Consider the following 15,104-nt stretch of genomic DNA (forward strand, 5'->3'; position numbering starts at 1 on the left):
CTCTCTCTTTCTCTCTAAAAATCAATTTAAAAAATATTAAAAAAAAATAAATGGTCACAAGACCTAGACATTTCTCCAAAGAGGACACACAGATGGCCAATAGACATATGAAAAGATGCTCAACATCACTGGTCATCTGGGAAATGCAAGTTAAAACCACAAGTTAATACCTGTCGAGAGCTATCATTAATAAATCAACAAACAGCAAGTGTTGGCGAGGATGTGGAGTAAGAGAAACCCCCATGTACTGCTGGTGGGAATACAGACTGGTGCAGCCACTGTGAGAAACAGTATGGAGTTATCTCAAATAATTAACAATGGAACTGCCATATAATCTAGCAATTCTACTTCTGTGTGTATATGCAAAGAAACCCAGAACACTAAACCGGAAAGATACGTGCACACCTTTGCTTATTGCAGAGGTTCCCATTCAGACAGCTCGGTTCTAGATCACTGAAAATGAGACAAGTCAATGAGGTGATGGGAATTGGGAGAGGGATTTCCATTTGTTCTACTGCCCAGGCCTGATCTAACTCCTTCCCACTGGATGACCACAGAGCTTCCTTCTTCCACGGTCTGGATGGTCCCCGACTCTTAAATCCTGCCATCTGGGTACCTTGGTGGTTTCCGTGGCTCACCTGGGAGTTTGCTGGCAGCTGGCCTGGCTATGTCTGTTGCGGAGCTGTCACTCCTGACTCTGGTAACCTGCTGACAGGAGGACATTGGGTTTGAAGAGAAGGCCCAAGAGCTGAGAATGTTTCTCTGAAATCGATATCTCTGTGTATCTCCCTGGCTGTCAAAATACAGGGAGTGCCTGCTGCCCGCTCACTGCTGGGGTTCTGAAGCCCGGAGGACCCAGGGTGTGGGCTGTGGGCAGGGGTCCCTGCGAAGTCCCCCTTTCCCAGGGCCCTGAATGCTGTTTGAGCCCTGCTCCAGTCTGTCAGTGAACTCTGCAAATGAGTGAATTGTGTCTCTATTAGCACCTCTGTTTCCCCCCTAGGACTTACTTCTTTTACAGATAGATCTCTGTTTCTCTTCATGGCCTGTTAATGCATCAAAGTCACATTAATGAGTCTTGACAGGTTGATTAGTAGTGTGTGGGAGAGGCAGAAGAGCAGAGGAATGAAGGGCAGTGCTTTCAAAATATTATATAAGAGCTTGGGTTCAAATTCTGCCCCTGCTACTTAACTCTGAGTTGGTGCAAGACTCCTAACTTCTTTGAACCTGTCCTCTCATCGGTACCTTGGGAGTAATAATAGCATCTATTTGTGGGGTTTTGTGAGTATTGAATAAGATAATGCATGTAGCTCTTGGCTTAGAATAAACACCCAGTGCATACCAGTCATTGATGTTCTTTTTCTCACTCTCCCTCCACTCTGGTTAATTGTTTGAGTTCCCACTGGATGGATGAAGGAATCCCTAAAGAGGGTTAAATGAACAGACCATTGGGTTGGGACCTGAAATCTCCCTGTGCATTCAGCAGACATTCACTGAGGTGAGGCCCTGCTCTGTGTCCGGGCCCTGTTTTAGAAGCAGACGGCAGCACAGGGAGGCAGGGAATCAGGGCTGCCTTGGGTGTCCTTACTCTCCAGTGGGACACAGATGTCTAAGCACAAAAGGCAGCTCAGTGAGTGGGCACTGTATGTGTGGTGCACAGAGTTTGCCAAAAGAGACAGGAGACTCAGTAACGACACTCAGAGAGGTGAACTTTGGCTCTGGAGCAAGAAGGCAGATGGAAGTGTCAGGGGTTATTACTCCAAACTGCCATGGACATTTTAGTGCAATGGTAGGCATTAGCCAACCCATGGTCATTTATTCATGACAGGTATCTTGAGCCAATCCTGATTACATTTTAGAGGCATTGTTTTGGAAGGAAAAATAATGCTAATCCATAGGCTGGGCTGAGCTCAACTTTAGGAAGAGGTTGACTTTGACACATTGTGCAGTGTCACCCTGACTGTTCAGGGTCCAAGATGGGACAAAATTCACCAGGGATGGTTTAAATGAAAAGATGTTAATGAGCCTGGCCTGTGGTGGCGCAGTGAATGGGGCGTCACCCTGGGATGCTGAGGTCATCGGTTCGAAGCCCTGAGCTTGCCCAGTCAAGGCACATACAAGAAGCAACTACTACGAGTTGATGCTTCTTGCGCATCCCCTTTTCTTTCTCTCTCTCTCTTCTCTCTAAAGTCAGCGAATAAAATGTTTTTTAAAAAGATGTTAGCCTGACCAGGTGGTGGCGCAGTGGCTAGAGCATTGGACTGGGATGTGGAGGACCCAGGTTCCAGACCCTGAGGTCACCAGCTTGAGTGCGAGCTCATCTGGTTTAAGCAAGGCTCACCAGCTTGAGCCCAAGGTCGCTGGCTTGAGCAAGGTATTACTCAATCTGCTGTAGCTCCCTGGTCAAGGCACATATGAGAAAGCAATCAGTGAACAACTAAAGTGCCGCAATGAAAAAAATTGATGCTTCTCATCTCCCTTCCTGTCTGTCTGTCCCTATCTGTCCCTCTTTCTGACTCTGTCTCTGTCAAAAAAAAAAAAAGGTGTTAATAAAAAGTCTACATAGAGAGTGTGAACAGGGTTAGGAAACAACCAACGAGTGCTAAAACACCCAGGAAGGAGAGACAGTAGAAAGCCAGGGGATGCAGATGTGGCAGTGATCCAACTTCAACTGGCAGATGAGGAAAACACTATTAGGGATCACAGAGCAACAAGGTGGAAGGAACCTGGGCCCCTTCCTGCATGGCCTCGTGGAGCCAAGTCGCCTCACCTGTCTGATTGTCCACTTATCTCTGTGTGGTGACATGAGAGAGAAATAAACAGCTATCTGTGTAAGCCACTGGATTTTAGAATCTCTGTTACAATAATCTAGCCTGCACCCTAATGCATTAGAAGAATACTGTGACCTAGATCCCTGTGGGAATATGCTATGAAAATATGCAGAGTTTGGATGAAAATTAGAGACAGTGAGGTGCCCTAGGGCGAAAGCCCTGGGCAGAAGAGAGTCCAGAGGCCTCTCTGACCCATCCTAGAAAAAGTGGGTGCTGGAAACAGCAAAACAGCAGGATAAAATTTAGCAACAAGAATGTTTAGGCTCTCAGAACAGAGATTAGAAGTTAACATGTTCTTCATCTTTTACTTCACCCCTGAAAACTTCTGCTGTCTCCTTCCTTGACTTATTTGTATGTTTTTTTTTTGTATTTTTCTGAAGCTGGAAACGGGGATAGACAGACAGACTCCCGCATGCTCCCGACCAGGATCCACCCAGCACGCCCACCAGGGGGCGACGCTCTGCCCACCAGGGGGCGATGCTCTGCCCTTCCGGGGCATCACTCTATTGCGACCAGAGCCACTCTAGTGCCTGAGGCAGAGGCCAAGGAGCCATCCCCAGCGCCCGGACCATCTTTGCTCCAGTGGAGCCTCGGCTGCGGGAGGGGAAGAGAGAGAGACAGAGAGGAAGGAGAGGGGGAGGGGTAGAGAAGCAGATGGACGCTTCTCCTGTGTGCCCTGGCCAGGAATTGAACCCGGGACTTCTGCACGCCAGGCCAACGCTCTACCACTGAGCGAACCGGCCAGGGCCGACTTATTTGTATTTGCTCATAAATATCTGAGTAAGGCTGGGGACGGGGCTTCAGTCCTTCGGTCTGCTGACCAGGGCTGTTGCCTCCCCTCAGCCCTTCAGAGCGTGTCATCTGGACTCTGAGGAGTTCATTGTCGCAGTGATAGACCCTATGGGGCCTTGTAGCCATGGTAAGGAGTTGGATTTTATTCTAAGGAGGATGGTTACATGATCTCATTTGCATTTTAATAATATTCTGACTGATGTCTGGGAATAGAACTTGGTGAACAAAACTAGAGGTTGGGAGACCAGTGAGGAGGCTATTCTGGTTGTCTAGGCAAGAGATGCTGGTGGCTTGGTCAAGGATGGTAGCAGCAGATATGAGAAGTGGGTCAGTTTCTGGACCTGTTCTTATGATAGGTTATAAAGCATTACCTGATGAATTGGACATTGTATGTTCAGAAATAAATAATATAAGTGCTTAACACAGGCCCTAGCACCTAACTATTGTTGGTTTAATAAAGGCTTTCTGACCCTGATGATGTAACTTTCCCCCACACAAGATGCTGAGGGATTGAGTTAAGAAAGAAACATACATGTACACATGGTCTCAGACTGTCCCCAAGGTTAGTCTCAGGAAGGAAAGTCGGAGGGCATCACGCAGGACCCAAAGAGACACTTATTGTTGCAGTCAGTCTGTCCTGAAATGCATCAAAGTTTACTCACCCTGCCCATCCTTGTACAGCACATCATTTGTGCTAGGCAGTATTATAGAAATTGAGGGAAGAGTAACAAGATATACTATGTCATTGTCCTCATGTTGCTGCTATTCTTGTCACTGGGCAGTACAAAAGAAAGTGTATTTATTTTTCTTTACCTCTTCTAACCTTCCCAGCATGCCCCTGCCCACCCTGCTGGGACTCGAGAACACTTCAGTTTGCCAAATAATAATATCCCAGTCTCCCCAGTTAAAAATGTAAGCTCTCAGAATCCTCTCCCCTTGCCCAGGATTATGGGTGTACGTCAGGGTTTATTACAAGAGCCAAGTTGGGGAGGGGGCCTTCATTCTGTGGGGCCCCTTGAGCGTGGTTGCTGTTCTTGTTGAACAGAAGTGTCCCCTTCCAGAAGTCTAAAGGGGCAAAGAGCAAAGCCCCCTCCCCCCCCCCCCACAAACTTTCAGTTTATCCCCAGACATTGTCTTAGAGAACGGAGGTCGCCACTCATGGGCCTCACTGCCCGCCACCCCGTGCTCTATCCCCTTCCTCTTTTCCTTCAATCGTCCACTTTCTTCTCCTTTATTACCAGGATATCCTCTGGGCCTCCCCCTATTGGATTTGACCTCTTTTTCCCATTTCTGTGCCCATAATGGCAAAATGACTTACAGGTAGTGTTGACTGATTTACAAATACATTTTTAGTGTAAGTATGTCCTCTGAAATATTTGGTACATATTTAGACTAAAAAATTATTTGTTTCTTAGCTGAAATTGAATTTTAACTAGTGTCCTATATTTTATCTGGCAAACCTACATTTAAAGAACTTGGTTATGGGGAAAAGGAATGAAAAACAGCCATTTAGTATTTTCAAAATACTACGCCTACTTTAAGGCTTAGCTCCTGCTGGCCTCTTGGCTGGGCAGACTTAGAGGGGTTTCACAAAGAAGAATGCTGCCCCCAGCACCTCCCTCGTCCGGGCTATTCCCAGGCCCTCAGAGGAACCCATTGTGTGTGTTGTTGAGGCTGAGGCATGGTGGAGGAACCCACTTGGCTTCCTGCCCGTCTCCCCCAGTCACACCAGGCAGCCTCCCTGGGATGCGGGGAGCCCCATCCTGCTGGCAAAGCCATTGCTTACCTAGAACTTTTATGAGGACATTTTTATTGAACTGTAATTGAAAAGAAAAGAAAAACTCCAAGACCTTCCAGATTTTTTTCGTAAGACTGCTTCACGCATGCCTGTGTGTGTGCGCACACACTCATAGACTTTGGCCAGACCACACCAGAGTTTTTGTTGAAAAAATGAATAGGTTTCTGTGTATTTGTGAGAGACATTAACTTTTCTCTCTTCTTCCCTAAATTTAAGACCAGAATAAAGATGATCTGGGAGTCTGGAGAGCTTGTATAACCTCTTTTCATTAAGCAAATATTCCAGTGTTTGGAGAATCGGGACTTTATGTAAGAGGGCTGCATTTGTCATTAGCCTAACGTTCTAATGTGAGTTTACAACCATATTTAAGAAACCTGTAATAGAATGCAGAGCCTCTTATGTATGTAAAACTGCTTGGCAAAAGTTTATAAATCATATACATCTATTTAAAGAGATGTGAAAGTAAACCCAGATGACGATCTTTTAGAAATGGGTTGGTTGAGAATGCCCTGCTGAGCCCGCTGCTGTTCTGAGAAGCTGTAGGAAAAGACTGAGTCTCTCTTGGGGTCTGTGTGACCAGGCCTCCCACCCCTCCCCCACCCAGGGAGGAGGGAGATACAGATCTTCCCTCCCAAGCCCCTGGCTATCTCAGCAGAAAGGAAACAATCTCTAACTTTTGTTGAGCACCTACTATGTGCCAGGCACTAGTCTGCTTCTCTATTTCCATTCTCACAACAGACCCGGGCAATGCTATTATCCTTTCCATTTTGACGCTTTTGAAACGTGAGGGTCAGAAGAGATAACCATCTTGTCAGGCCCACACAGCTGTGTAAAGGAGAGAGTCTGAGTGAAAACCTGTGTCCACGTGTCCAAGGCTCTTGTTTTACTTGCCATTCCATTCCCACCCCAGGTCGCTCAGCGTGGTAGTGGGAATAGTGGTATATGTTGTGATCTCCTTGGCTGAAGATATATTGCTTCTTCTCAGGAGAGAAAAGGCTGGATGGAGACAGTGAGACAGGTCAGGTCAGGAACTTCTGTGTGGTGGCCATTTCTGAGACTTGAGTCCACTGACCCGATGTCCTGCCAAAGAGTCTTATTCTTGTTGAGCGATGCCTGTGGTCTGGTTGACATTCATGAAATGAGCAGATGAGGTTTTTCAGGTGCCGAAAGATAATTCACAATCAAGTGACCTCAGAGATTCATTGTAAGAACACACTTGAAAATAAGGAATCTCCCGGGGAATGGGAATGTCTCCTAGGATACACTGCGACTCTAGTGACCAGGTTAACAGGGGTCTCATCAGGTACGGGCTGCTCCTCAGGCCAGGGCTCTGGTTCCGTGGGGACCTGGCTGTCCTGTGTTCGGCTTCTGATTGTCCTGTCCCTACCAGCTGACTCCCTGTGCTTCTCCACCTCAAGGTTTCTGCTGCCAGGGCTCCTGCTTCCTGCCTTCTCTGTGGTCCCTCCCACCTGTCCTGCTGCCTCCCGCTGTTTCCTGCTCATTCTCTCTTAAGACACAGAGCCTCGCTGCGTCCGTCCGCAGTCTTCTCCAGAGGAAGCACAATCAGTGGCAGCCTTTCTCATCAGACTCCCCCACAGGACTCTGGCCACCTGTGGGTCAGGAAGTTTGACAAGTAAGACCACATTTGGCTGCAGGTAACAGAGACTTGAAAAATAGTGACTTGAACAAGGTAGACACTCCTTTCTCTCTTGTGTAAAGACAGTGTGGAGGCAGAGGCAGTCCGGGCCTGGCAGGGAGCCCAGCCAGTGTCATTCACATGCCAGGCAGCACCAGGAGGGGGATCGAAGCACACATCCCTTCCCCTTTAAAAGACTTATCAGAAGTTTTACATAATTGTATCTCATCAGCTAGAATGAAGTCACTTGGCCACAATACCTGCAAAAGAGGTTGGGAGAGGCTCTACTTTAGCTGGGTGTATTGCCAAAGGCTATTTACCCAAGTCAGAGGGGAGAATGAATCTTGGGAGCAAGTCGAGTTCTATACCCAGGCGCCCATCCTAATGCAACCATCTATGGCCAGGACAGCAAAGCCATGCGGTAAAGAGTGTATGACACCAGGAACTCCTAAGAAAGATGTGTTGCTATGATGGGGACCTTGCAGGCATGCTACAGAGTAAATACCTGTATCTGTGAGATGTGATCTCAAAGAAACTAGAAGTTCCCCTCTCCACACCTCCAAGTATCCCCTCAATAGTCCTGTCTACAAATTCATCATTCAAGTGAAGTGGTGTCTTCCCCAGCACCCCTTTTAAAATACGCATGTAATAACTGGGGAAATTAACCTGTCCTCAGTACTTTATGCTTGCGTGTGTATTTTCTCATGTCTGTCTAATTAGCAACCCTCCTCCCCAGTCACTACCAAAGTCAGGATGGCCCTAGAGCAGGGGTCCCCAAACTACGGCCTGCGGGCCACATGCGGCCCCCTGAGGCCATTTATCTGGCCCCCGCTGCACTTCTGGAAGGGGCACCTCTTTCATAGGTGGTCAGTGGAGGAGCATAGTTTCCATTGAAATACTGGTCAGTTTGTTGATTTAAATTTATTTTACTTGTTTGTTATTTTAAATATTGTATTTCTTCCCATTTTGTTTTTTTACTTTAAAATAAGATATGTGCAGTGTGCATAGGGATTTGTTCATAGTTTTTTTTGTAGTCCGGCCCTCCAATGGTCTGAGGGACGGTGAATTGGCCCCCTGTGTAAAAAGTTTGGGGACCCCTGCCCTAGAGGTCACAGCACCAAGCTGGAGCCCTGGAGGATTGAAAGCTGATCTAACCAGATCCCATTTGTGGATCCCATGATCCCCATTGTAGGCCCAGAGGTTACAGGAGGCTAAGCCAGAATTCCCTTAACAGGGAAGCATTTTGAGGAATGGAGGGCACATAGTGAGCTGATGGAAGGTTCTGAAATAGCAACTTCGGTGTAGGGATTCTCAGAGGAGAGAAAATCCTAGTAGCTTCCAAGGAGAGAGGACCAGAGTGACCAGACATTGAATGGTTTAGGAAGCTTGAATGAAAAGATTAATCCATAACACTGGGCAGGGCAGAGTGATCTGAGAAAAGGAGAGTAATGGTAGTTGGTCCCTCGGGCCAGCCACAGAGGACAGCACCAGGGGAGGTAGGAATGGTGGGATATTTCCCTTTGAGTTTTCCGAAAAACCAGGGTTTGCCAAGATCCCAGTGGCTGTAGAGTCCATACTGAGCCTACTCACCCTACCCCTATGTGGGAGGAAATGGAGGAGGCAGCGGTCAAGCCCAGGCTGCGAGTGAGTGGCCGCAGACCTACCGGGGTCTCCTGGTGGCTGGGAGTCTGTTGGCCTGGATGGTAGGGTGGCTGCAGCTTAGGAAGAGCTTTTAGAGAGATGAGGAGTTGGATGTTTCCTTTCTGGTAGCCTTTCTAACCTGCTCACCTCAGGACTTTTGCCTCCAATATTTCCCTTGGGCCTCTGACCATCTTCCGATCTCTAGCGGAGCTCTAAGCAGACTAAGCCAGGGTTCCATTTTTATTCCTCTGGAGAGGTGGAACCTCATGGCCATGCACTCAGCCCAGGGGCAGCCCAGCTGCTCTGTTCTTTTCTCATCCACCAGTTCCTCCACAGACGCGTTTAATGGTTAAAAACCCGGGCTTTTCATTTGAACTAGCTCTTCCGCTGTGCTGGTTATCTACTGACATGTAACAAACTACCTTAAAGTTTACTGATTTAAAAACAAGAGCCTTTTCTTTTCTTTTTTTATTTTCATTATACTTTGTTTCAATGGGTTTCAAAATTCTGTGACAGATTTTTGGTCAAGTTGTTTCTATTAAAAAGTATTGATCTAGCCTGACCAGGCGGTGGCGCAGTGGATAGAGCATCGGACTGCGATGCAGAGGACCCGGGTTCAAGACCCCGAGGTCGCCAGCTTGAGTGCGGACTCATCTGGTTTGAGGAAAAGCCCACCAGCTTGAACCCAGGGTCGCTGGCTCCAGCAAGGAGTTACTCGGTCTGCTGAAGGCCCGCGGTCAAGGCACATATGAGAAAGCAATCAATGAACAACTAAGGTGTTGCAACGTGCAATGAAAAACTAATGATTGATGCTTCTCATCTCTCTCCATTCCTGTCTGTCCCTGTCTATCCCTCTCTCTGACTCACTCTCTGTCTCTGTAAAAAATAAATAAATAAATTAATTAATTAAAAAAAAAAGTATTGATCTAAAAAACGAATAACTTAAAAACTGCTGTGTACACACACACACACCAAATGTTCCACAAAACGTTCTCCTTTCATTCTGAAGCTTTTACAATGCATTGTAATCACTGACCAGTCTTTTACTATTAAATTTAAGTGGCCAACTGAGAATAAAACAGTTCTGAGATCATTCTTCTACTGCTGATTATGACTGGGGTGGCAGATATTGGGGATAATATTCATTTAGCCTTCTGAGCTTTCTGGGGGAGCTTGGTGACTTTGCCAGCTGCAGCTGCCTTCTTGCCCCCTGCCTTGCTGACACCCACAGCGACTGTCTGTTTCATGTTATGAACAGCAAAACGGCCCAGAGGAGGATAGTCAGAGAATCGCTCAACACATGTGGCCTTGCCAGGAAACATATCGATAATGGCAGCACCACCAGATTTCAAAAACTTTGGGTCATTGTAATGCTGGTGGCCGAGGCCAGGCAGGTTCACACTGGATTCAGGCAGACAGTAGAGGAACTGCAGAGCTGGAAAGCGTCAGGCCACACCTGTTTATTGGAGGCTCACAAGGACAGGTGAGCAAATAAACAACAAAAGGGAAAGAGCTAAATAACCAAGGAAAATCTGCTATTTTTTAAATTATTTTTATTTATTTATTCATTTTAGAGAAGAGAGAGAGAGAGAGAGAGAGAGAGAGAGAGAGAGAGAAGGGGGGAGGAGCAGGAAGCATCAGCTCCCATATGTGCCTTGACCAGGCAAGCCCAGGGTTTTGAACTGGCAACCTCAGTGTTCCAGGTTGACGTTTGATCCACTGCGCCACCACAGGTCAGGCAAATCTGCTATTTTTAGTAAGGGTAAGGGAGCAGGGAAAACCGTACCTCACAGTGGCAGGAGAGCGATCTGGGAGAATCGCCCCCCAGGGTAAGCACCCAGAGCCTTATATAGGCTATGCACACATGCCTCTGCCAGGTGCTCACATGCTAGTCAAGTAAAGTGCTTGCAGCTGGTAACCCCATGAGCAAGCCAAACACAGCTATCCCACAGCCATCTTCTAGCTTTTTCCTAGAATGACCATCAATCTTCTCCTTCAGCTCAGCAAATCTGCAAGCACTGTGAGCTGTGTGACAGTCCAGCACAGGTGCATATCCGGCACTGATTTGGCCTGGCTGGTTCAGGATAATCACCTGAGCTGTGAAGCCAGTGCTTCCACTGGTCTGTCCTTTTTGCTGTCACCAGCCACATCGCCACAATGAACATCTTCGACAGACACGTTCTTGACATTGACGTCCACATTGGCCCCAGGAAGTGCTTCACTCAAAGCTTTATGGTGCATCTCAACAGACTTTACTTCAGTTGTAACACTGACTGGAGAAAAGGCGACCACCATGCTGGGTTTGAGGACACCAGTCTCCACTTGGCCCACAGGGACAGTACCAGTACTATTAATTCTGTAGACACCCTGGAGGGACAGACACAGAGGCTTCTCAGTTGGTCAAGATGGTGGCAGATGCAATCCGGAGCTTCAAGCAGTGTGGTTCCACTGGCATTGCCATCTTTATGGGTGACTTTCTGTCCCTTGAGTCAAGGCATGTGAGCATGTTGTCATTATTCCATCTAGGAATTAGCACAAACACTACTGTGTCAGGGTTGTAGCCAATTTTCTTAATGTAGGTGCTGACTTCCTTAATAATTTTCTCATATCTTTTATGGCTGTAGGACAGCTCTGTGGAGTCCACGTTGTTAACACCAGCAATCAGTTGTTTCATGCCCAGTGTGTAAGCCAGAAGGGCATGCTCACGGGTCTGCTCATTCTTGGAGATGCCTACTTCAAATTCACCAATGCCAATAGCAACAATCAGGGCAGCACAGTCAGCCTGAGATGTGTCTGCAGTCATGTTTCTGATAAAGTCCCTATGTTTTGGGGCATCTGTGATGGTCACATACTTGCTGCTCTTGAATTTCCACAGGGAAACATCAATGGTGATACCATGTTCACGTTTAGCTTTCAGTTTATCCAAGACCCAGGCATACTCGAAGGAGCCCTTCCCCATCTCAGCAGCTTCTTTCTCAAAGTTTTCAATGGCTTTTCACTGATCCCACCACCTCTATAGATCAGATCACTGACAGTGGCAGACTTGCCAGGATCTACGTGTCTAATGATGATGATGTGATATGAGTCTTTTCATTTCCCATTTTGGCTTTGATTTAGTGGTGGGTTTTATGATACCTGTGTTCTGTTGGCAAACCTACTGTGAAAAAGCCAAGAGCATTTTCTTATATCCTGTAACTCTGTGGGTCCTTAATTCAGGCAGGCTCAATGGACAGTTCTTCTATTCCACATGGTGTTGATGGAGGTCACTCAGTGATATTCAGCTGGCAGATGTGCTGGTGTGGAAGATCCAAAAGAGGGTCACTCAAATGTCTTGTGCCTTGGCAGGGAGGCTAGAAGGCTGGACCCAGCTGGAAATGCCAACCAGTTTGTCTACCCAAGGTCTCTTTAGCATGGCGGCTTTGGCTAGTCAGACACCTTGCATGGTGGTTCAGGGCTCAAAAGAGGGTGTTCCAAGAGACCCAGGCAGAAGTTGCAAGGCATCTTATGAAACAGCTTCAGACATTCCTGAATGCCACTTCTGTCACATAATCTAATGGTAAGCGAGTCACTAAGGCCAACCCAGAAGGAAGGCTCAGGAAGTGTCTAAGAACACAGGCTTGCTGAGTTTGTAGTATGAGTCTATCTATCCCTTCCAGCTAAGTGACCTTGAGAAAGTTTATTAAAACTCTTTGAGTCTTAGTTTTCATATTTGTAAGATGGAAATATTAAAAATAATATCTACCTCTTATGGCTTATGAGAAATAAATGATTATGTCTCATATCAACACCTGCTGTGGAAAAGCCTGCTCATGATCACCATCATTTGCAGCCTCCTCTTCTTCCCGGCTCCCTGCTAGACTACATTGTCCAGCCTCCCTTGCAGGTGTGACCATGTGCCTGAGTTCTAGGCCATGGAACTACAAGAAAAGTGATGTATCTGGCCTCTTATATCCCCTCCATGTTCACTCCCCCAAATTTCATCACCTTGTGTTATGAGGGAGAAATAGTTTTGTTTGTCAGAGCCATTAACTACCCTGACTATGCACAGTACATGGTAAACTCTCAGCTAAAGTTAGTTGCTATCTGGTTTAACCTCTCTGCACCTGTGTTCTCATCTGTATAATGGGGTGATAGGATTAAAAGAAATAATGTATAATTTGAAATAATGGCTTAGCTTCTATCACAGTTATTTCATCTAAACACTATAAACTGGGTCATCACTACCTTTTTCTTGAAGCAAGATTAACAAACATAACAAAGCCTCTTGAAGGTTTAAAAAGGATAACATGTAAATTTGCAATATTTTAGAGACCAGTACTAATGGTACTATTTTAATTCAGAATACTTCTTAAAATCCATTTGATGACAGGTTAGATAAGGATGTTTTTAATTTTAAAAATTAATCCATTTATTTTTGTTTTTTAAATTAAGAACTATTTTAAAAATACAAAACAAGATAAAACAAATGCTTATATTCCCATAATTCAATATGGTCAGGTCTTCATATTTTGCTATATTTGATCTGTGTCCTTTCCAAAGACAGACAGCGGCCTGGCCGGGTAGCTCTGTGGGTTGGAACATCAGCCTGAAGCACAGAGGTTGCCCGTTTGATCTCCGGTCAGGGCACAGACAGATTGATGTTCCTGTTTCTCTCTCTCTCTCTCCCCCCTCCTCTCTGGCTAAAATCAATAAAAAAAAAAAAAAAGAAAAGAAAGAAATAAAGCATTATGGATGAAACTGAAAAAAGAAAAAGAAATGATGTATCCAAAGCACTTAGCATAGTGCCTGGCTTATGTAAAGCAGTCAGTATTTGTCAGTAATTTAAAATATATATATTTATTTAGAAATAAGTTAAGCCCTGGCCGGTTGGCTCAGTGGTAGAGTGTCAGCCTGGCGTGCAGGAGTCCCGGGTTCGATTCCTAGCCAGGGCACACAGGATAAGTGCCCGTCTGCTTCTCCACCCCTCCCCCTCTCCTTCCTCTCTGTCTCTCTCTTCCCCTCCCACAGCCAAGGCTCCATTGGAGCAAAGTTGGCCCGGGCGCTGAGGATGGCTCTATGGCCTCTGCCTCAGGTGCTAGAATGGCTCTGGTTGCAACAGAGCGGCGCCCCAGATGGGCAGAGCATCACCCCCTGGTGGGCACGCCGGGTGGATCCCGGTCGGGCGCATGCGGGAGTCTGACTGCCTCCCCGTTTCCAGCTTCAGAAAAATACAAAAAAAAAAAAATAGAAATAAGTTTATATTTACAGAGTTATAAAGACAGTGTTTACTCATCACCCATCTTCCTCTAATGTTAACTTCTTACATAACCATGGCATATTTGTCAAGGAAATTAAAATTGGTATAATGCTGCTCTGACCAGGTAGCTCAGTTGGTTAGAGCATCGTCCCAATACACCAAGGTTGCAGGTTTGATCCTTGGTCAGTGCACATACAAGAATCAACCAATGGGCCCTGGCTGGTTGGCTCAGTGGTAGAGCGTCTGCCTGGCGTGCAGAAGTCTCAGGTTCGATTCCTGGCCAGGGCACTCAGGAGAAGCGCCCATCTGCTTCTCCACCCCTCCCCCTCTCCTTCCTCTCTGTCTCTCTCTTCCCCTCCCGCAGCCAAGGCTCCATTGGAGCAAAGATGGCCCGGGTGCTGGGGATGGCTCCTTGGCCTCTGCCCCAGGCACTAGAGTGGCTCTGGTCGTAACAGAGCGATGCCCCGGAGGGGCAGAGCATCGCCCCCTGGTGGGCAGAGCATATCCCCCTGGTGGGCGTGCTGGGTGGATCCCGGTTGGGCGCATGCAGGAGTCTGTCTGACTGTCTCTCTCCATTTCCAGCTTCAGAAAAATACAAAAAAAAAAAAAAAATCAACCAATGAATGCATAAATAAATGGAACAACAAATCAATGTTTCTCACTCTCTCTCCCCCCCTTCCTCTCTCTCTAAAAAAAATCAGTAAGTAAATGATTTTAAAAAAATAAAAACAAAATTGGTATAATGCTATTAACCAAACTACAGACTTACTTCAAATTTCATGTTTTTCTATTGATATTCTATTTTCTGTTCCAGTATCCAATCAAGAATACCATGTTGCATTTAGGTCAGCTAATTTTTAATCATTCATTCATTCATTCAACACACTAAGAGTGCTATCAACTGTGAGTCCAAGACTAGGGGTTCTGAGCAGCAGATGACGCAGGAGCCCCTGCTATGTACTGACAATAATCACAGATCTCATTTTTGAAATCTTGCCACATGTGCAAAGAACTTTTCTCTTTCCCACTTAATCCTTACAACAATCCTACATATTGGTTATTTTTACTGCCTTTTTACGAATGGGGAGATGGAGGCGTGGAGAGATTGAAGTCACATACCTGGTAGAGGTCAGAGGTAGGATTTGAATCCAGGTAACCTGGCACCAAAGTCAT

At 46.3% G+C, this 15,104-nt stretch overlaps 1 pseudogene; it reads right to left on the reverse strand.

The window, feature by feature from the left end:
- Nucleotides 1-9,837: 9,837 nt before the first annotated feature.
- Nucleotides 9,838-15,104, reverse strand: LOC136313658 (elongation factor 1-alpha 1-like; annotated as a pseudogene).

The sequence above is a fragment of the Saccopteryx bilineata genome, chromosome 9, assembly GCF_036850765.1.
Source record: "Saccopteryx bilineata isolate mSacBil1 chromosome 9, mSacBil1_pri_phased_curated, whole genome shotgun sequence".
Classification (NCBI taxonomy): domain Eukaryota; kingdom Metazoa; phylum Chordata; class Mammalia; order Chiroptera; family Emballonuridae; genus Saccopteryx; species Saccopteryx bilineata.